Source organism: Podarcis gaigeae (assembly GCF_964106915.1).
Source record: "Podarcis gaigeae genome assembly, chromosome: 1".
NCBI classification, from domain to species: Eukaryota; Metazoa; Chordata; class Lepidosauria; order Squamata; family Lacertidae; genus Podarcis; species Podarcis gaigeae.
In genome coordinates this window covers 27,703,092-27,725,723 of record NC_139678.1, presented here as the reverse complement: position 1 = coordinate 27,725,723, position 22,632 = coordinate 27,703,092, and the positions used below count along the sequence as shown (strand labels likewise).

The 22,632-nt window shown below is 44.7% G+C and overlaps 1 protein-coding gene across 7 annotated transcripts in view; it reads right to left on the bottom strand.

Moving 5' to 3' along the window:
• The window catches only part of CEP128 (centrosomal protein 128), a 187,994-nt gene that overhangs the window by 56,597 nt on the left and 108,765 nt on the right, over nt 1-22,632 (bottom strand). The gene's annotated exons all lie outside the window — the stretch shown is intronic.

The following is a 22,632-nucleotide window of genomic DNA, read 5'->3' as shown; positions in this document are numbered from 1 at the left end:
CCAGGAGCTGGCCCCAGGTGAAACCCTTCTGGCCCCAGAGGTGCTTGAGGACTCAGTGGCGTCAGGTGAGCCTCCTCCAGGGCCCAGTAACCCTTCGGCCTCTCCTGATCTGCAGAGGCTTAGGGCAGAGAGGCGAAGGGAACTGGTTGCTCCCAGGAGGAGTGCTCGCCTTAAGGCCAGAGGAGGCGGGGCTCCTGGGGGCCGGGACCGCCCCCGGCCTTAGAAGAGGATAAAAGCCTAGTCAGCCCGGTCCCAGGTTGCGGGAGCAACGTCGTTGTTGGCTTCGGACCTTCCTGTGTTCCTGACCCCTGCTCGGCCTCCTGTTCCTGACCATCCGGTACTCCTGTTCCCTGCCCGACCTCCTGTTCCTGACCATCCGGTGCTCCTGTTCCCTGCTCGGCCTCCTGTTCCTGATCATCCGGTGCTCCTGTTCCCTGCTCGGTCTCCTGTTCCAGCATTCCTGTTCCCCGCCCGGCTCTCCGCCTCGGACCTCGCCCCTCTTCGGTACCTTACCAGCACAGTTTGCTCCCGCCACACCCGCACAACCCCTTCGTTGGGGTGCGTTCGGGAAGAGCCAGAGGCCATGGCTGACCAGGCTGCTGCGCTGGTGGCTTTGGCCCAGGAGAACCAGGCCTTGACTCACACCGTGCAGCAGCTCAGCGACGCCGTTACGGCACTTCAGCAGCGCTTGGAAGCCCTACCGGCTCCTGGGGCCGACACCCCGGCTCCTGGCAAGTACCCAGTGGCTTTGCCTGAGAAATTTGATGGGGCCCCGGCCAGCTTTCCCATGTTCCTTGCCCAGGCCAAGCTGTATATTCAGGGGCGAGCCCGGAACTTTCCTGACGACCGCACCAAGGTGCACTTTTTGATTAGTTTGTTAAAGGACCAGGCGGCCAAGTGGGTGTTGCCGCTACTCAGGCAAGACTCCCCCTTGCTGGCAGACTATACGGGGTTTTGCAATCTTTTGGAGGCCGCGTTCGGCAACCCCCAGAAAGGGAGTCAAGCCAACCGGGCAATTCGGCGGTTGAAACAGGGCAAGTCCACGGTGGCCGCATATACCACGGAGTTTCGGCTGTTGGCACAGGACTTGACCTGGAATGACTCGGCACTGCGGGACCAGTATCTCGAAGGGCTTTCGGACGAGATACTGGACCAGCTGGCCACAATGGAACGCCCCACCACGCTGGACACTCTCATTCAACGGAGTCTGCAGATAGACGACCGGCTGGAGGATCGTCGTCAGGCCTGGGGTCGCCGACACTTCCAGTTCTCGGCACCAGTTCCTTCCGGCAGCCCCACGGTCACAACTGATTTAACGGAGGAGCCTATGCAGCTCGGGGCAGTGTGGCCACGCCTTTCCCCCGCAGAGAAGGCGCGACGTCGGGAGGGAAATCTATGTCTCTACTGTGGCGGAAGTGGACACTACGCTCGGTCCTGCCCTGAGAAACGCCAGCCGCAGGGAAACCGCCAACCCCAGTAGCTGATGGCCCTAGCTACCGGGGGTCCCAAACAGTGCAGAATGGGCCCGCACCAATGGACTTGCAACATCTTATGGTTTCGGTACGTTTATACCCTCCAGGTGGGCCCTGGATCCTCACCCATGCTTTGGTAGATTCAGGAGCAACCCGCTCCTATATGGACGCTGCTTTTGCTGCCCATCATCAGGTGCCACTTCGGAACAAGCCAGAACCGGTCCAGGTGGAAGCAATTGACGGACGGCTTCTGCGTTCAGGTGCCGTTACTCAGGAGACCCAGCCCCTGGTCCTGTGTCTCCAGCAGCACCGGGAGTTGCGAACTTTGGACATTGCCTCTATGCCCCGGTTCCCCCTAGTGCTCGGGATGGACTGGCTGGAAGCTCACAACGTTCAGATTGACTGGGTCAAACGGACTGTGCACTTCCCAGACCCATGTTCCCATGCTCAATCCGAGACGCTGGCGGCCGCGCCCACGGAGGAAGCAGCACCCACGCTCCCAGCCGTGTACCAGGACTACCAGGACGTGTTCGAGGAACGGGGGGCAGACCAGCTGCCGCCGCATCGGCCTTTTGACTGCGGCATAGACCTCCAACCCGGAGCTCCTTTACCAGTGAGTCGCTTATATTCTCTAACAGAGCCAGAGCGCGAGGCTTTGCAGGACTTCTTGCGCAAGAACCTGGAGCGTGGGTTCATTAGGCCTTCCACCTCGCCTACTGCAGCACCAGTGCTCTTTGTTAAGAAGAAATGTGGGGAACTCCGCCCTTGCCATGATTACCGAGCCCTAAACAAAATTACCATCCCAGACCAGTACCCCTTGCCCCTTATCTCGGAGTTCCTGGAGCGGGTGCAAGGGGCACAGGTGTTCACCAAGCTGGACTTCCGGGGGGCCTACAACTTGATTCGGATCCGAGCCGGGGATGAGTGGAAGACAGCGTTTGGGACCCGGTACGGGCAGTTCGAATACTTGGTTATGCCTTTCGGTTTGTGCAACGCGCCTGCTGTGTTCCAACGCTACATCAACCACGTGTTCCAGGACTTGTTAGACAAGTACGTGGTGGTGTACTTGGATGACATACTGGTTTACTCCCGTGACCCGGCTCGCCATGAGGGACATGTCCGGACCGTGCTGCAGCGCTTGCGTGAGCACCGTTTGTACGCAAAGCTCAGCAAGTGCGAGTTCCATCAGCGGACTGTGGACTTCCTTGGTCACCGGCTCTCTCCAGATGGGGTGCAGATGGACCCTGGGAAGGTGGCAGCGGTTCGAGAATGGGCGGCACCCCGGAACCGCAAGGACCTACAGCGTTTCCTGGGGTTCGCCAACTACTACCGGACCTTCATTGCAGATTATGCTCATCGCACCACCCCGTTGACCCGGCTACCGCGCCCAAAGACGCCGTTTTCCTGGGACAAGGAGGCAGAGGAGGCGTTTCAGGGGTTGAAGGCCTGTTTCCAGAGGGCGCCAATCTTACAACACCCTGACCCCACTCGACCCTTTGTGGTGGAGACCGACGCCTCCAGTACGGCTCTCGGTGCCGTCCTGTCTCAACAGAATGGACCTGAAGCGCCACTCTTACCCTGTGCCTTCTATTCCCACCAGCTCCTACCAGCAGAGCGTAACTATACTGTGTGGGAGCGGGAACTACTGGCCATCAAGGTGGCCTTTGAGGTCTGGCGCCACCATCTTGAGGGGGCACGACATCCGGTGGAGGTGAGAACCGACCACCGGAACCTGGAGTACCTCCAGACCACCCGCAAGCTGAACCAAAGACAGATCCGGTGGGCGTTGTTCTTTTCCCGGTTCCAGTTCCGGATCCGCTATATCCCTAGCTCTCAGAACCAGAAAGCGGATGCCCTGTCCCGGAAACCTGAAGACAACGCAGACACGGTACAGCAAGCAGTACCCACCACGATCCTACCTCCAGCTGCATTCCTGGCCACCCAGGAGGCGGAGCCACTGCAGGCTCGGGTGCGGGAACAGCAGTGGGTCGACGCTTGGGCCCAGGAACGACTCCGGGAGCTGGCTGAAGGGTCCAGCCCTCAGTATCCGGGGCTGGTCCTGCATCAGGGCCTTCTGCTGCACCACGGTCGTCTGTATATCCCGCCAGGGCCACTGCGGCTGGAGGTTCTCCGGATGGCTCATGATGCCCCAGCAGCGGGGCATTTTGGACGGTATCGGACCACCCATCTGGTAAGTCGTGAGTTTTGGTGGCCCCGCCTGAAGGCTGACGTGGCTCGCTACGTTGCTGGTTGTGATGTCTGTCGGCGCGCCAAGGGCCCTACCGGGCGACCCCCCGGCCTACTTCAGCCATTGCCAGTTCCACCACGCCCTTGGCACACGGTTTCGTTGGACTTTGTAGTGAACTTAACCCCGTCTCGTGGCTGTACCTGCCTTCTAGTTTTCTCCGACCATTTCACCAAGATGGTGCACTGCGCCCCCTGCCCATCTGTACCCACAGCCAAGGAAACCGCTCAGCTGTACCTTCAGCATGTCTTCCGCCTGCATGGCCTACCTGAGCGCGTGGTGTCCGACCGGGGCGTTCAGTTCATGTCCCAGTTCTGGCGAGCATTACACCAGACTCTCGGGACAGAGGTCTGCCTCTCGTCAGCCTACCACCCACAGACCGATGGCCAGACGGAACGGGCGAACGCGGTGCTGGAGCAGTACCTCCGGTGTTACTGCAGCTACCAGCAGGATGACTGGGTCGACCACCTGGCATTGGCGGAGTTCGCCTACAACAACGCGGTAAATGCGTCCACCCAGCAGACCCCATTCCAGGCCAGTTACGGTTATCATCCACGGCTGTTTCCAGATGTGCTGCCGGCTTCCGCGGTCCCGGCAACAGCTTTTGGTGGAGCAACTGCACCAGGCCAAGGAAGCGTACAAAGCCCAGGCCGACCACCACCGCCAGGTGGGGCCGGAACTTCGCGTCGGTGACCTGGTTTGGCTCTCCACTCGCCACCTCCACCCCTCTCGACCTTCGCGGAAGTTGGACGCCCGCTTCACCGGCCCGTTCCCTATCGTGGACCAAGTCTCTCCTGTGGCATTCCGTCTCCGGTTACCCGCAACCCTGAAGGTTCACCCGGTCTTCCACAGGTCCCTTCTGAGTCCGGTGGCCCCACCCGACGAGTTCCACCCGAACCGTCCCCGACCGCAGCCAGTGTTGGTTCAAGGAGAGCCTGAGTACGAGGTGGAACGCATCCTGGACTCCCGATACCGCAGGGGAAAGCTGCAGTATCTCATTGACTGGAAGGGGTACGGACCGGAGGACCATTCCTGGGAACCAGCGGCCAACGTCCACGCACCTGCCTGCCTCCGAGAGTTCCATGTGACGTGCCCCGGCAAGCCGGGTCCGGACCCTCGGTTGAGGGGGGTGTCTGGGAGGGGGGATGGTGTGATGGCCTGGGATTCCGCTTCAGAGGATGAACCAGAGGAATCCCAGCCTGCACAGGAGTCCCCGCCTCCAGGGCCGGCTGAACTGGGGCAAGGCCTAGATGCTGAAGAGCCTGCACCTGTGGCAGAGCACCAGGAGCTGGCCCCAGGTGAAACCCTTGTGGCCCCAGAGGTGCTTGAGGACTCAGTGGCGTCAGGTGAGCCTCCTCCAGGGCCCAGTAACCCTTCGGCCTCTCCTGATCTGCAGAGGCTTAGGGCAGAGAGGCGAAGGGAACTGGTTGCTCCCAGGAGGAGTGCTCGCCTTAAGGCCAGAGGAGGCGGGGCTCCTGGGGGCCGGGACCGCCCCTGGCCTTAGAAGAGGATAAAAGCCTAGTCAGCCCGGTCCCAGGTTGCGGGAGCAACGTCGTTGTTGGCTTCGGACCTTCCTGTGTTCCTGACCCCTGCTCGGCCTCCTGTTCCTGACCATCCGGTGCTCCTGTTCCCTGCTCGGCCTCTTGTTCCTGATCATCCGGTGTTCCTGTTCCCTGCTCGGTCTCCTGTTCCAGCGTTCCTGTTCCCCGCCCGGCTCTCCGCCTCGGACCTCGCCCCTCTTCGGTACCTTACCCCCGGGACCAGCACAAGTATAGAGACAACTGAAACCAAGATTCCTTCCCTCCAGCTGCTTCCTTCTTGCAGTTTCATGCCCTTTAGCAGGTTTCTGTAGTACCACCTTAGTTGCTAGTGCATTATTATGAGGCTATTATCCCCGGTATCAGGTGTTCCCATGTCGCCTGTAATATTATGTTTCTCCCCCTCAGGATTCAGTTTAAAGCTCTCCTGATCAGGTTCGCAAAACTCTTAGCAAGCACTCTATTATGAAATTACATAACATAGCATAGCATTCCTATTTGTATTAATAGAACTCCAATATAATCCAAATCTCACCCTTACTGAAACATTATGTTTTCTTGTTAGTGATCTAACAAGCTCATGCCATGAGAGCCATGTCCCAACAGGCACCATAGAGGAAAGCTCAAATGAATTTTTCACATATCTTTGTTAAGGTTCAAAAAGGGAGCTCACGTATTTCCTCCATAGCATATGTCCCTGCCTCTCCACACGCCCACACGTACATTTGAAGCATAATAATTTCCCAGAAGGGAGAGACGTGCAAGTTCCCTTTTTCCTGTTCCAGCACTTTTTAGAATGTCTGAAGCCACACAGTGTCAACAAACAAGCAAGCTACCAATAGCAATCTCCTATACACAACATTTTGGGTGGGGTTAGCTCACAAACTCAGAACCAGACACACAACTTAAAACAGCTGTCAGAACATTACTGTAATAAAGCTTATGAATACATGTGAGGATTACTATTTCTTTGGCTTTAATCCTTTGTTATTAATGAGAATTAAAAATTCACTTTTAATTTTAACGTTTAAGAATTAAGACTAGGCAACTGTTATTGAAAAAGAGGGAAAATAACTAATAAAGTGAAACAATTTTCAGTGTGTGACTGGAAGATACAGCTGGGAGAAACCTCCGAAGCTAATGTTTTCTTTGGAGTTATATTCAGATGGCTAATGGTTTTCATGGCCAATCTCACAGGTCGTTGCTCTCTTTAATTAGTAGCTTTTGCTAAACATAAAAAGCCTCAAGTAATTTTTAATACTGATTGCAGCTGCCTACTCCATTAACAAATTGTTGTATTAACACTGCCCACCTTGCACTGTCTATCTTTAAAGGGTTGGGTTTTTTTTGCTCTCTTTCATAGATTTTAATTAGCTTCCTCCACCCACCCCCCAGTGCTCATCAGAGTAAGGAATGAAATAGTTCATTTTATTATCTCCTCTGCCAGTAGCACTCCCACCAATGAACAGAAATGATATCAAGTGAATGAATAAGATGCCTGGACCTACTGCTATTTCTGCCGCTACCCTACCTGAAAACCTCCAAAAGTGGATTAAATTTCTGCCCTGTACATTTCAGGCTGCACATTCAAGCCTCAAACAGAAGCTCCCATAGCTTGCTTCGATACCGTCACTATCTCCAGTTGTCATGGTACTGCACTTTCAAACCACACTTCTCAAACATTTGTTCCTTTGCTTGCATTAGCCTGGAGCAGCAGCACATACAATCACGGCAAGTTGGGCGGGGAGGAAAGGAGAAATGGAATTCAGGCTTGCAAGCTTTGGACAGAACGAATTGTATTCACTGTTGATTCCCTAAAGAAACAATTTACTGAAGCTGGGGGAACAGAACGTACTATATTTGCTCTTTAATCTCTCAGGTTTAGCAAGCTTTGAAAAGGTTTCCATCATCTGTTCAAAAGTTCACACTAAAAATGTTACTCTGCTTTATATTGTGTGTGTGTGTGTGTGTGTGTGTGTGTGTGTGCAGCTCTATGCATTTCTAAGAACACGGCAAGAGAAATGAATTGCAAAATAACAAAGACTGAGCAAACCATAGACACCCAGTTGTTTAATATAATTTTCATGTATATTTTCTAAGTAAGAGTAAAGGAATGCAGGTGGGGAGAAGTTGATAATCTTCTCCTAGGATCATATCACAATAAGACATAAAACCAGCTGTGGGTCACCAAGCTTCCACATTTAATACTTCCAAGAACCAATGTAAAGTCTAAACAAAGCTAAAATGTTTCCACGTAACTCTCATATCACGGCAACCACAAATCGCACTTTGCCGCATGTCCTCAAATAAAGGGCACTGTTTCCTGTGTGCCACTAGGACTACCAATCTCTGTGGTTACGTTTTTTGTGGACCATTGCACAATATGAAATTGTCTGTTTAGTACAATGACTATACAACCATTCCATAATGTTCAAGATGGCACCTTCAGTTTATAGTGGCATCTTCAATTTCTGGTCAGGTACATATCTTTGGTGAAAAAAGCCTTCAACATGAACGGATTGGTTGGATTTTATTTTAGTATTTATTAAATTTGTATACCACCCTATACCCATAGGTCTCAGGGCGGTTCCAAACATAAAATTTTAAGATAAAAAAATACATAATGAAAATGCATAATAAAATAAGAACAAAAACAAATCATTTAAGGTGCCAGTTGAACCTCCCTGGGAAGAGCATTCTATAAGCAGGTAGTCACTGCAGAAAAGGGGTTTGACATGCTGAAAAGGGATTTTACATGCCCAAGGTGGGAGAGACTTGAAAAACAGGGGTGCTGCAGAAAGAATGTAGTTGGTTAAGGGAGTCGTGGACTCAAAAAGGTTGAAAACCTCTGGGTTAGGCTGAAAGTAAATGACTCACCCAGTGAGTTTCATGGCTGAGTGGGGACTAGAACTCCAGTCTTCAAGGTCTTAGTCCAACACTCTAATCACTACAATACACTGGCTATCTCTCTTTTAAAACAAATAAACAAACGATTCCAATACACATGCAAAATAGGAAAGTTATCAACTTTAAAGGCTTGTTCAAATTGGAAGGTACCAAAAAGACAACAGAAACAGTGTCTGACTGATATTCCGGCTGACCAATGCCCATTCAGTCATATGACCAGGCTTGAACCCATTTTGAAATGGCTCAAATGGCATTCAGATTGCTACAAAGACAAGCAGCTTTACCCTCCAAGTACCTTGCAAACCATTCATAGTGGGCTTCCAAAGGGTCTAAAACTTCATTCTCTGGAGTAAAGGTAAAGGGACCCCTGACCGTTAGGTCCAGTCGTGGACGACTCTAGGGTTGCAGCACTCATCTCGCTTTACTGGCCAAGGGAGCCAGCGTGCAGCTTCTGGGTCATGTGGCCAGCATGACTAAGCTACTTCTGGCGAACCAGAGCAGCGCACAGAAACACCATTTACCTTCCCGCCAGAGCGATACCTATTTATCTACTTGCACTTTGACGTGCTTTCGAACTGCTAGGTTGGCAAGAGCAGGGACTGAGCAACTGGAGCTCACCCCATCGCGGGGAATTCGAACCGCCAACCTTCTGATCGGTAAGCCCTAGGCTCTGTGGTTTAGACCACAGCCCCACCCGTGCCCATTCTCTGGAGCAGATGTTATGAAAATGCTCCACCCCATGGCTACTTGAGAAAGCAACAGAGGCAGAAAACCGCCACAAAGTTTGCATGGTTCTGCTGCTGCAATCATACTCAGTCGACTTCCTTTGCACATCTTTTGCCACTTGCACTCCATTCATTGTCTGACTTGTTTCATTGCCCTTAGTTCACTGGCGTACCAAGTCACAGAGAGGGTCCTAGAACGCCAAAGAGGGTGCTCAGGGGCAATTGTGTTGAGAGCCCAATGTGCCTCGCTGTTCCAGTGTGACAAGGGCTTCACCTGCTCTCCCTCCAGCTTAATGACAGAGCATCTGGAAAAACAAGGAACATTCCTGGGCAAATGTGCCTTTAGAACACTACATTCCTACTGTTGGAATATGTATTTTTAAAAAAAAAAATCAGGAGTGTAAATCTATTAACTTATATGGAAAATCATTGTGTTTGCACATGAGCAAGTGAATTTATATAAGAAGGTATGTGTGTACAATTTGTTCAATTAGAGGGCCTGAACAGTACTTTCTTCCTCTCGCTTTGCAACTCCTGTTCCTTTCTGCACCACCGGGCTTTGATTTCTCTCATATTGAGACAAGTCCTCATGCGACAGAGATTAAATGAGAGTGATTTAGGCAATCTGCCCGCTGCCAAAGATCACGTCCAATTTGAACAAACCAAATTGTATTCATATGAAGTTCCATGTCTGTGTAAATCAGCAAAGTAGGTCAATAAGAACACTTCTAAGGAATGCTTTCGAAGCAAGGCCTCAGAGTGGCCTGTTTTAACTTAAATGAATTGTCAAATGTCATAGTTTCTAGAAAGTGTCTTTTGTGCAAGTTTTGAAAAGTTCCCTCTCAAATGGAGCAACATTACCATTTCAGAAAATGATTTAAATCCTCCATGAGCAAAGCCAGAGAGAAATAAAAAGTTAATTTGTTTTAATTCACCTAGTACAAGATTAAAAAGGTAATTTGTCATTTCTGGTTTCAGAAAATGATACTGATACTGCTTACGGGCATGGATGCTATATAAGAATAATGGTACGACTTATACAAAATGACATGACAGGAAATTGAATGCCACATTCTTTAGTAAGTTTTGTGTCTTAACATCCTAGTTTTGTTTTGTCTGCATGTTTTATTGCCTATCCATATTTATGCATGTCTGACAGAACCTTTCCTCTTGGCTACATCAGAAATTCATTTTATCTTCTCCCTCCCAAAAAAGTGTGCAGGAGTTGATTGTTTTCGCAGGGGTTGTCTTTTGAGAGGCTAGCCATTGGCTAGAACCATTTGAAGTCTATTGCCAAGTTAAAAACCAGTGACCAGAGACATTTTAATAACCACTATAACTTGAGAGGAATGCTTCAGCAGACAGGCAAGTTGGAAGAAATTGAAGTGGAGGACTGAGTGATAAGAAACTAAGTTCCAAAAAAAAAAATTTGATACTGGAATTCGTACCTGAGGGAGGTCTTTGCAGTACGACTTGTCAATTCCTGAGTGCTCCAAATAAGACAGTCTACGGCTTTCTGAGCAAAGAGCATCAAGTCACCGAAAGCCCAACATACAAGCCTTCTTTTCTTTACAAAACATGACCTTTAGCTAAAAATGAGAAGGGGCCAGAGAACTCAAAGACTAAATACAAAATCAGTCAGCATGTTACAGCATTACACAAACTCTGCTGGCACCTATACCCTACCTATTTCATAAGATATTTTTGTAAGAGGTCACTTAAATTTCAAGCTTGGTCATTTGGTACCTTTTGCCAGAACCAAAAATAGTTCAAAGGGTAATATGTCATTTATTAACCAACAAAAAATCAAAGTTAATCTGACACTGATCAGACTGGTCTTCACAAACAGCCTAACATCAACCATCACTCCTAAAATTTGCCCTGGCAGTTCGTGCAAAATGATTCAATGTGGTTTACATGATTGCTGGTTTTTTACAGATTTCATGCTGCTTGTATTTATGATGTTTGTGTTGATTTGGATGTAGTTTATTTACACTAGTTTTTTTAAAAAAATATATTTTGGTCTCTTTTTGTACTTTTAAACAGTATAGAAATGAAATAAATGTTAAGTACATTTAAGGATGCCGTAATTACATGCATGTAGACACGCACACTTTACAAGACATTTTGCTGAAACCCACAACTGCTTCTGAAAACTGTAGTTCCCATCTAGTTTGCTACTATAGGGCACAAGATACTGGACTAAACAGGCCTTTAATCTGATCTAGTGGGGCTCTTTTTATATTCTCATGAGAAGGAAAAATTAGCTTGATACAAAAATATGTCTTCAGCAAGAACGGAAACAGGAGTTTTAGGTATTATTTGGATTCAACTATATCTGACTAGCTTTTATGATAATACGGAGTTCTTGATCTCATAATGCTGACTGCCATATTTGTTGAGACAGCTTAGGTATTTGATAGGGGAGAGAGGAATACGGGGGGGAAATCACAATGCCTGTTACACCTTCATGCAGTTTTCACCATCTGTCTCAAGTCCTATAAAGGGGAAGCGAAAATAACATCAATGCAGGATGGCGATGAAGCAACAGCGAAGCAAAATTTTGTGTTGGAATGCAGTCCATTTGCCATTCCCACTGAGGATTATATTTTTGCAGTGTTTTGAAACAACATTGTGGTGATAAAATTACCTATAATTTTACAGTAAAAATGGAAGAACATGGCACTGTTTTTAATTTGTGAATCATATCTGCAGGTTACGTTGACTAAAAACAGAACATTAATGCCCAGGTCTTTGTTTTGTTTTAAATATTCATTTTGTGCTACTACCCTGTATTTTTACTTTGTGAACTGCCCTGATATCTTCAGATGAAGGGCGGTATATAAACTTAACAAATAATAACTAAAACATTATTCTAATCTTGTGTGACTATTGTTAAGTAAGTGACCGTCACTTTTTATCATGGCGAGTTAGAATGCTCTGATGACATAGGGTTCTAGTTGCTTGCGACGTGGGGAAAGTTTGGTAATGTTCAAATGTCCAGTTCTTCTAACTTCACACCTGGGCTAAGTTCCAGGGCTCTTGAAGGGCTTGGCCCAAGCAGCATGGTTCAGTGGTTTCACTCCAAAGACTTTGAGAAACAAATTGTCACCCACAACTTTAATTAGAATGAAATGATGCAGCAAGAAGGGTTGTGGGAAAGAGACCTTTTATTAAACACACTGCAAGGCCTGCACTAAACATTGGGCCATTAGTGTCAGCTACCTAGAACCTAGAAGCTTGGCTTCCTACCCTCTCCCCCCACCCCTCCCAACCCTCTAGGAACATGATCAGCTGTGTCAAATCCCAGACCCAAAGCTCATTTCATGCAGTTTCAGCTCATTATGTTATCTAGAACACATCTCAACATCTTATTTAAACATTTATTTCCTGTATTTTTAATTTGCAATCTCTGCTTGGGTGGGAGAATTCAGTTAGTTCACTATCCAATACAAGTTTTTAAACACCAAATTGCATAGTGTGGTGTTTCATATATGCTGTACTCATATATCTTTTATGTTCACATTTTCTCTAGAGAGTGCTATAAGCATAAAGGCTCAAATAGAATTATCAGGCTTTAATGAAACGCCATGGTTACTCTGTGTTATAAGAAAAATACCTGCTCCTTTTCCCTTATGGGGTATGCAAGAGCCTGTATAGAGTCTTTACGTAGGTTCCCTATCAGAAGGAGAAAATAACAGAGGCCAACCAGAGAATATTGAGAAGCAAAGCAGCTAATTAGCCTGATATTTATTGTTTACTGTTGCAAGAGGATCCCCAACTCACCCCACGAAGGGAGGGAGGAGAGGAACCCTGAACAATTGTGCGCAAGCCCTTATATAGACTTTTGAAATTGCCCACCCTGTAGCTGAAGACCACCCCCAAAACATCATACATACATCACAGAATGAGGTGGTCTCCAACAGAAATACATCACAGGAGGAGGTCTACCACAGAAATCCTGTTTGTCAGGATACCTGACAATGGTCACTGATTGCTCCACCTGGGCAGCCTGGCCATTCCTTTTGATATGCTAAATACTTACTGGTAGTTCCGGAATCCAGGCTCACCCTATTCATACACAAATACGCCCTTAAGACAGGATTTGAGCAAAGGGACCATGGGGAGGCTTTCATATTTCCATCCTCACTGCAGAGAATATTTGAGGTCATCGGAAGAGTCAGAATGGGTTGAGGATTGCACTCCTGTACTATTTCAGGCACTTGGTTCATATACTTATGTATGTGTTTGCCTTGTAAATTTATGAACATATGATTTATATATATGAGACCTTAGAATTCCTATAACACTCTATTTTCTAGAAAAATCAGAAAAACAGGACATATGCACTTCTCACCATCATAATGTACCTGAAATCAGTTAAAAGATTTCTAGCCTACCAGAAAGCTACAATTTAACACAGACAGAGAGAGCACAAGACAATCCAGTTACTGGGAAGAACTGGACAGTTGTGCATTTGTCCTCAAAATGGGGAACTGATTAACGCTATCAAGAGATCTGAAATTTGACACTTTCATTGTGCAAGATGCAGTAGAAAAACAGATCATTTCTGCATGTCACAGTCAAATCACGGAGCACAATCATGGAGCATAATAGAGGCCAGAGTTTCAAAATGCGCTGCATGTACAACAGAAAATTGGAGTGTGTGGATTCCAATGGCAACTTAGATTTGGGTAAGCAATCAACAAGAGCAAATGCCAATTGTTAGAGAATGCAAGCTTTATTAAGTATTTTATATAAATGTATAGAAACCTTACATTAAACCCCAATACATCTACCCTATATCTTGTAGCTCTTCCTTTCCTACTCTTGTCAATATTTAAGAATTAAACAAATTAGCTGAATGCAGGTAGGGTCCGTCTGTAGGGTAGGACAACACCTCCCCCTGGAGAAGATAAAAGACCTTGAAGACCCTGCCTGTCTGCAGTAGGGAAAGTCATCTCTTTGAGGAATGGCACCCACCCTATCTGGCAAAGCAGAGATTCCATTTACTTCTACAACTGTTCATCCCATGAACAGCCATGAATTTCTGTCTTTCAGCATGCAATAAACATCATGAAGGGGCCACAGCTTAGTGGAAGAAGACATGTTCTAGAAGGGTGACAGGTCCAATTAAAAGTATCAGGTAACCAGTGATGGATAAGACTTCTACCTGAGAGCCCAGACAACCACTGCTGGTCAAAGCAGACAGTCTTGGGCTTAGATGGATGAAAAACTCTGACATGGTATAATACAGTTCCCTATGCTCCCATCTACAGGCCACAAGCAATGAGCTGTAGCAATGAGCTGTACCAGATGTTCCAGACACAAATGCAAGAGGAAGAAAAACATGGCACAGAACTAAACGGAATATTTTCTCTTCTTAGAATGCTTTCTAATTATTATTATTCTAATAACAAGCATTCTAATCATCTATTCTTAAAATAATACTCTGATCTAATACCGGCAGCACATGTCTTTCATGGAAGCTACTTGCGGTGAAGTATTTCCTCTCTCCTACATAAATCCTCTAGAAATAGAAAGAGCTGATTAAAACTAACTGGCACTGATTTATTTTTGAACATTATACTCATTTCCAATTTACAAAACAAAACAAAAAAAAAGGAAGATGAAATATGTTAGTCGTTGCTCAATGTGCATAAGGTATTAAATATTAGCTGATTCCAGTAATTCATCAAAAGCTTTTGAGCACAGCAAAAACATGTTTTTAATTTGAGAACAATAACACTTTTTAACTGTAAAAACCACATTATGAGCCACAACAAGATGGGTTGTAGTTGCACTTGATTTATGGTGGGAGTATATCCTATGGAGCAATTCTGAATAATGATGATAATAGCTATTCCCAAAGCTGGTGTGTGACTATGTAACAGTCATCACCATTCCATCCTACCACCTTCACAATTTAATCACAATGCGCTCTGATTGCTCTCATGTTTTGTACTAGCTTGAGTCAGAGCTGTTTCACTGAAAATGTACTACTCAACTTTCCAGGAACGGGATTGCATTTAACTGTCATGTTCCCAAAGCTAGGCTATTATTTACCAAGCAAATATATGTGATCGCACATTCATTCACATGACAGACACTGGTAAACAGTTGGATTAGTTTCCACCAGAAATGGGAACATATAAAGAACATTCCTAAAATCTCTGTAATCTCCAGTTTCTTTCCTGCTTCCTTATCTCTGTTCAAATTTGCCATTTTCACCTAAGTAAAGGTTCAGCATGAGCTGAATGTTTCTCAGAATTCTATCAGCTGCCTTTGCACATTGCTAAATACACACTCAAAATTTAAGAGCCAGAAGGGTCTTCTTGGTAGTACAAATGACTCAGGTTTACAATACAAGGAAACAACCTGGCTACAGTTTGTTCGTTACTAACACTGGAAGTTTGCTACAGAGTAAATCAGTAATTTCAGCATTGGAGACCACCACAGTACCTCCTGCAGCAACACAACTTGTACTGCACGCATTTCACAGGCACTTTTTGTTCATTTGTATAAGCATGCGAATATCAAGGGAAGTAGTATACAGAGCTGACCACAAGTACTATCAGTTCAATACAGGCAACAAAGGGATTTAAAAAAATAGGCAGACTGGACATCTTGGATAAATATCCTGAAAGATCACAGATTTCTATAAGGCAGTTTTTTAAAAATAAAATTGTCATAATTTAATTCACAAACAGATGGACTTATCTGTGTGTAGGGTATCCACATATCTCTTTTTTTTGGGGGGGTGCTATTTCACTTTCAAAATAGGAGCTGCAAAATGTTGCCATATGTTCTTGACCACCTTGAAGAGTGCTACTGCTCATGGGACAGAAGCCTTCTAGCGCTGTTCAAGACCTTCAAGAGAGAGGGGGGTTCAGGAAAAGGGCCAAAAGGACGGAAGGCAAAATGAATAATTAAAGTAGGCGCTGCTTGCTGGAAAACTGGAGGGGGGGGCAGGGAGAGATCTCACATAAAAAAACCCTACAACTCACATGAGGGAGAGGAACAACTCTATATTAAACTGTCCTAAAAGCTTGCAAACTAATATCCAAACTAACACAAGGCCGGGGGTGTGTGGAGGGGGAGGAATAAAAAGAGTAGAATAAAAACACATTGATAGAAGTACTAAGTTTTTAATACTGAAACTTTCCTGCTCTGTAGCCTCCCCACTCTCATGTTCTCAAATCAATAAAGTTTAGGTTTAACTAAAATGTATTAGGCTGTTATGAATTTGGAGGTGCCAGACCCACTCTAACACCTGGACCCAGCAAGTGTTAAAATATAAGCCAGACTGGCTTCCTGTGTTCAGGTCACTGCCTGGGTGAAGGGTCATTAAGAAAACTAAGGAAAGGTGAAGAGACATTAAGAGAGGGGGCTCTGTCCCAGACAGAAAATGGATGGGGCCCCTCCTCCAGCTTGCAGATTGTGAGAAAGACAAAAGGCAGGGTTTAGAGTTGAAAGTGTGTGTAATGTACCTAGAAGTAAAGCTGAAGGCTGAAAAACCAGAGAGGTAGAGCATAATGTTTGATTTCTGTTTTGAATCCAAGGCTGAAGCTATGGGAGAAACAAGAGCCTTTTGGGGTATTAATGCTGTGAACCCCTCCATCATAGGCTCAGGTTGCATATATGTGTAAATAAACCTTATATCATAAAGACATCACAGTCTCTGCTGTGCCTCATTTCCAAAAGGAAACTTGGACCCTGGGTGAGCTCCTGGAATGGAATCTCACACTGCTTGGAGATTTGGTTGCTGTGCAACAATATATATTTGAATTTCCCCCAACAACATTCCTCTTTGGAGGTGGAGGAGGGTCGTGCATTCCCCCTCTCATCCTACCTTTTCTCAAAACTGTACATTTCTCATTCCTACCAGGCTAGCACCCAGCATCTCCTCTTATGGAACACAGAGTTTCAGATTCCCAATCCCCAAGGGTAGTAAGAAACTATTTCCATTGAAGTAAAGGCTCTAACAAACAGGCAGTTAAGGAGTACTGGCATAAGGGTCAAACAATGTATGGGATTGTAGCACTAATTGTGTAAAAGACAGCTGAGAGACTGATACACTATTTCAGCAAAAAGAAGCTATGGGCAGTGAACTGCTGTATCAGCCAATTCTAGAGTCACTTTCTCTCTTCCATGCAGTTGTAATTGGGATTTTCTTTTAAATCCTGTCATGGGGACTTGTAAGACAGGTATACAGCCAGCCTGAGAAATGAGGTCTTAACACCTCACAGTCTGTCTTTCAGGAAACAAGGAGATAAACCAAAAGAAAAGTGGGTGATTTTGCTTTCTGCAATTGTTTCATGTTTGTTCCCAACAGAGAGTATAATTTTGTGTGGGCTGCAATGTCATTCCCATATATGTGTCCGTTCCAGCTACATATAATTACAGTACGATCGTTTTGTTGGCACCATTTCTCTCTCAAAACTAATGTTACTACTTAAAAGTCTGAATATGTGTTCGTATAGAACAGATAGTTGCTTTGATGCAACAAATAACTGGCGCTGTCAGCCCCTGAAAGAAAACAGATTTACATGAAAAAGACACTTTTCTCGATGCCCTTCTCTGACTCTCCAGGAGGCATCAATTATTGCTTGGTGGAGGATGATGATCCTTGTACACAGAACTGCATGTGCCCCCCAGTACTACAGTGGAGTCCTGCATTGGTCTAATTACCATGACCTTTTATTATCTATAATTCTCATAGAGCTATAGCAGCAATTCTCTCTAGGACTGCAAATGTGGTGAGTTGATCAGTCAAACAATGTCATTCAACTGATTAATTGACATTAGGTGACTGCATCATGTGACAGCAACTCTGCCCTGAAGAAATCAAGATATACCGGCACACGGAATGTAGGAATTAGGAGCTGAAACACTTATTATCAGAAAGTTTTTGTCTTCTTCACTTGGGGTTACAAGAACTATTCTTTGCTTAGGATGAATAGCCAAATCAAAGATTCTCCTGCATCTACAGTGGTACCTCAGTTTAAGAACAGTTTTATTTACAAACGATTCAGTTTACAAACTCTGCACAACAGGAAGTAGTGTCCTGGTTTGAGAACTTTACCTCAGTCTAAGAATGGAATCCGAATGGTGGAAGGGCACCAGCGGCGGGAGACCTCATTAGGGAAAGCACACCTCGGTTTAAGAACGGTTTCGGTTTAAGAACAGACTTCCAGATTAAGTTCGTAAACTGAGGTACCACTGTATATCATTTTCATTATGCACCAGTAGTGGACAACTGCTTCCCTAACCTCCAGTTGACTGTATCACTGTTGGTGTCTCCTTCCCTTCCTCATACCATGTACCCCAGCCTTGAGTGTGCTAGGGTGGAACACCATTGTGATGTTCTTCTCATTAACAAGCCCTAACAAGAGGAGCAGGAGAAAGAAGTGAAGTGCTTTCTGGCAGTGCTTAATTAAATTCTACAGTGGGATAGCTCCAGATGCAGTAATTCAGGGGGTCTCCATGAATTTGTCACTGGGGCCAACCAGATGCCTAGGGGAAGACCAGATGAAGAATCTGAATACAATAGCACTCTCTCTCCACTTATTATTGCTTGGTATCTTGCAGGGTAACCAAGACTCTCTCTATGGAAGCTGATGGGTTAGCTGCTTCACTCATGGACTGGTGTTTTGGTGGCCCTAGTCTTGGCTTTGCCTTTTGGTCTCGGAAAAGCTCTGCACTGAGGCCAAATAAGGAAAATCAACTTTTAATATTCTTAAGCTAGTTGCATTATTATTTCAATATGCTTCAAGCAGGAAATGCATGCTGGTTATATTTCTCAGGTGGCTATAGAACTAAAAATAAGTTTGTGTCAATTGCTGCTGAAACACCTGTACCGTATTTTTCGCTCTATAAGACGCACCAGACCACAAGACACACCTAGTTTTTGGAGGAGGAAAACAAGAAAAAAAATATTCTGAATCTCAGAAGCCAGAACAGCAAGAGGGATTGCTGCGCAGTGAAATCAGTAATCCCTCCTGCTGTTCTGGCTTCTGGGATAGCTGCACAGCCTGCATTCGCTCCATAAGACGCACACACATTTCCCCTTACTTTTTAGGAGGGAAAAAGTGAGTCTTATAGAGCAAAAAATACGGTATTTAATTCAATTTAATTTGCGCACATTTTGTGGGGAAATGTTTGCATTTGTGGTTGCTAAAGAAATATAGTTACATTCAGGGACTTAGCAAAAAAGTCCAAGACTTTCTCCTAAAAATATATTTCCCCTTCAGAAGTGCAAAGTCCATCCAAGATTTTCTACTAAAAAAAAAAAAGAAAGCTTCCGAATTATAGCACATAGAAAAAGCAGCTCCAAATGGTTTAAGGGGCATAAACAGTAGTTATGCATCAAAAGCAAAAGTGACTAACTTGAACTATAATCCATCCATTTTCTATTATAGCCTGGTTGTCTGGCCCTGCTAGCAGAGTTGCCATTGTGCCATGGCTTTGATGCTACACTGTAGTAGGGTTTTCCCAGCAGAAAAGTCAAATGCAAAACAATAGGAGTAGAAACAAGAAGACAGAATGTAACAGTGCATACCACTATGCTTGCAGGAACCATCGGTCATGGAACAGTCTTCCACCCATCATGTTGCCATTAGCCAACAATCTATATTATCCAAGGCACCAATAAAGGCAGATCAACAACAGAATGTCTCCATGACATCACTCTACCTAGTTTGCATCCTTCCCAGACAGAGACATCCAAAGCATATTTATTCAGCTAAGAAGAAAGCCACAAGCCCAAGAAGAATGGAAATTACAACAGCAAACTCTCTGTAGGCAACTCTGCCACAACTGAACCAATCCAATGTTCCTACTCTGCTACCTTGCCCCCTCCCCCCCCACAAAAAACAACAACTGGCAGGCAGCAGTGACTCCCCTGTCAGAAAAGCACCTCCACCCCACCAAGGTGCTAGTTAATCAACAGAAGAAAATAATCTTCACCTTAAATGGATGCTTGGGCAACTGGGTGAAACTGTGAGCTAAGGAACTGTGTCCTCTGAAGACACAGTTGAAACAGTTTGGGATGTAGAAAGATGAATCCTAATTCTCTCCTACAACTAGGAAGGAGGATACACAAAAATGTTTACAAAGATTAAAGATTTGCAATTTGTTTAGGGAGACAAATGAGCACAACAGGAAAACCTAGGTAACTGTGAACTTAATTTGGTTTATGCAAGAGCAAGCATGTAGCAACTGAGAGAACAAAACAAAACCCTCCAAAACTCCATAAACAGAGAGTAAATGTTTATTCACATTTCTGCCTAACATATCCTCATTCAAGGAAAACAATGGGGGAAACATATCACTGGTCTATGAGAAGGAAGGAAGGAAGGAAGGAAGGAAGGAAGGAAGGAAGGAAGGAAGGAAGGAAAGAAAGAAAGAAAGAAAGAAAGAAAGAAAGAAAGAAAGAAAGAAAGAAAGAAAGTTGGGATGGGAGGAATGGGGAGTGGACTATGAAAGAGAAACAGGATTTTTCAGAAGAAATTAAAATTTGAATATTGGCTCTGATTTCAGTAGAAATCAGGACAAGCAAGTCACAACTGATTTTTTAAAAGAAAGGCCTTAAATTCTATTCACATATCCAGCTGGGCAGGTGTTTGAGATTTATAGGCAGTTTTCACAATTCCCATTTGTCCAAATTAAAAGCAGCAGGCATTTAATCCAAAGAGAGATACATAAAAATCTGACCTTGAAGTATAGCAGCTTCCCAATTATGGAGAGTTATACAGCTTTATTTAACTTTGAATATGTTAATTAAGTTTCTGTGCTACTTGCCAGATCTAAACCAATGCATCTGTAGTAATGGAAAGAAAACACACCAAATTAATTGAGGCTGCTTTTGTTAAAAAAATAATCTTTATAAAGAAAAACAAATGCGCTCTCAACCATTTTTCTAAGAATTGGGATTATGTTCTCAAAGCTATAATTAAAACATTGAGGATATGCTTTCTCGGGATTGACACTGGCAGCGAAGGGGGGGAAATTGGTACCAGACAAAGCATTGGAACTTACAGTTCCCATATTGTAAGGCAAAATATTTAATCAAGCTTTTCCATTACAAAAGGATGTTAAGAATATAAAAAAGCATGGCCATTGATAATGTATTAAAGCATGCAGCTATAACCGAAAGATGACCAAAAGATGTCTGACAAATGGCTGGCTAGCAGGAAATGAGAAGCAATAGCACCATACTTTAAAGTCTGTATGATATAAATATAATGGGGTTTTCCTTGCCTTTACATTTGTCTTTCATCTTTAATCCTCCTAGTTTCCTGACTTGGGAGTTTTGCACATTACTTGCTTTTCGGTTCTGTTAACATGCCACAGTCCACTGTCAGTGATCTGAAACTATTGCTTTACACTTACAGAGCAATCCTAAGCACACTTACCGGTACTCAGAAATAAGTCCCACTGAGCTCAGCAAGGTTTACTCTCTAGGAGGTGTGTTTTAGGCTGCAGCCTTAATTTTCCATGAAACATACTACATTGTCATTAAAATACACTTAATAAGCATTTTATTAACAAGAGTGCTATACAATATTCACCTTTAGATATTACATGCAACCTTCTCATCTTATGTATATGATTAATTTCAAAAGAGAACAGCATAAAGTGGACCGTCCATTATTTTCTTTATGTAGTAGGACAATATTGACTCCCTATTTCTTCAAAATGAGAGGGTGCTGGCCTTTTTGGAAAACATTTCCACAAGCAGTTAAAACATTGCCCAGGTAGACAATTCTATACTTCAGCATACATAAATATGATGCCTACATGGTAAAAATACAAAAATGTGAAATAGGATGAAAACAGTAAGTCATGTCAATGTTATTCAAATTCTTGTTTTCACCAAGGTGTTTCTATTTACTAGCAGAAAGTTAGCATTCATGCTGATTATATTCATGCACTTTGCTAAAAGAAGCTAAAAACTAAGCAAACCATTTACCTTCACCATTAGTATGCCATGTGTATAAGATAAACATTAAAAATAAATACCGTATAAGGGAAAGAAAGAAAAATATAAAAATAAATTTATCAGACAGCTCACCTTTAATTTTTCACAGAAGCATTCATACTTGCCTTTAAACAAAGTAGCAAAAAAAAGCACCCCACCCCACAACCCAGAAAATAATAAGGAATTAAGCAAAATGTGGCCAGAACTGACATCTCTGCTTGTCCACTGCAATAAGACACTAAATGGAAGTTTGCAAATAGTTTGGTTGATTTCCACACCACTAGTACTTTGTGGACACAAGTTTAATTTGGCAAAGTTTACAACACACAGCAGCCAAAAATCCCAAATAAATTTCCATCTACACACTTAAAGAGCAAGCTCAACTATCCTAACAAGATAAAAAAAGTTCAAAATATAATTTTTCATCAAACACATGAAACATTTCCCCCAATCTATCATTATAATTAGAAAAGTTCCTATCTTGATGTCAATATTTGTGATTATTCCCAGGGAGGTTCGACTGGCGCCTTCATTATACACTTTTGGTGCCTGGCAAAAATGCTCCTCTTCAACCAGGCCTTTGGCTGATTAATACAATGGTACCTCGGGTTACAGATGCTTCACGTTACAGACTCCGCTAACCCAGAAATAGTGCTTCAGGTTAAGAACTTTGCTTCAGGATGAGAACAGAAATTGTGCTCCGGCGGTGCGGCGGCAGCAGGAGGCCCCATTAGCTAAAGTGGTGCTTCAGGTTAAGAACAGT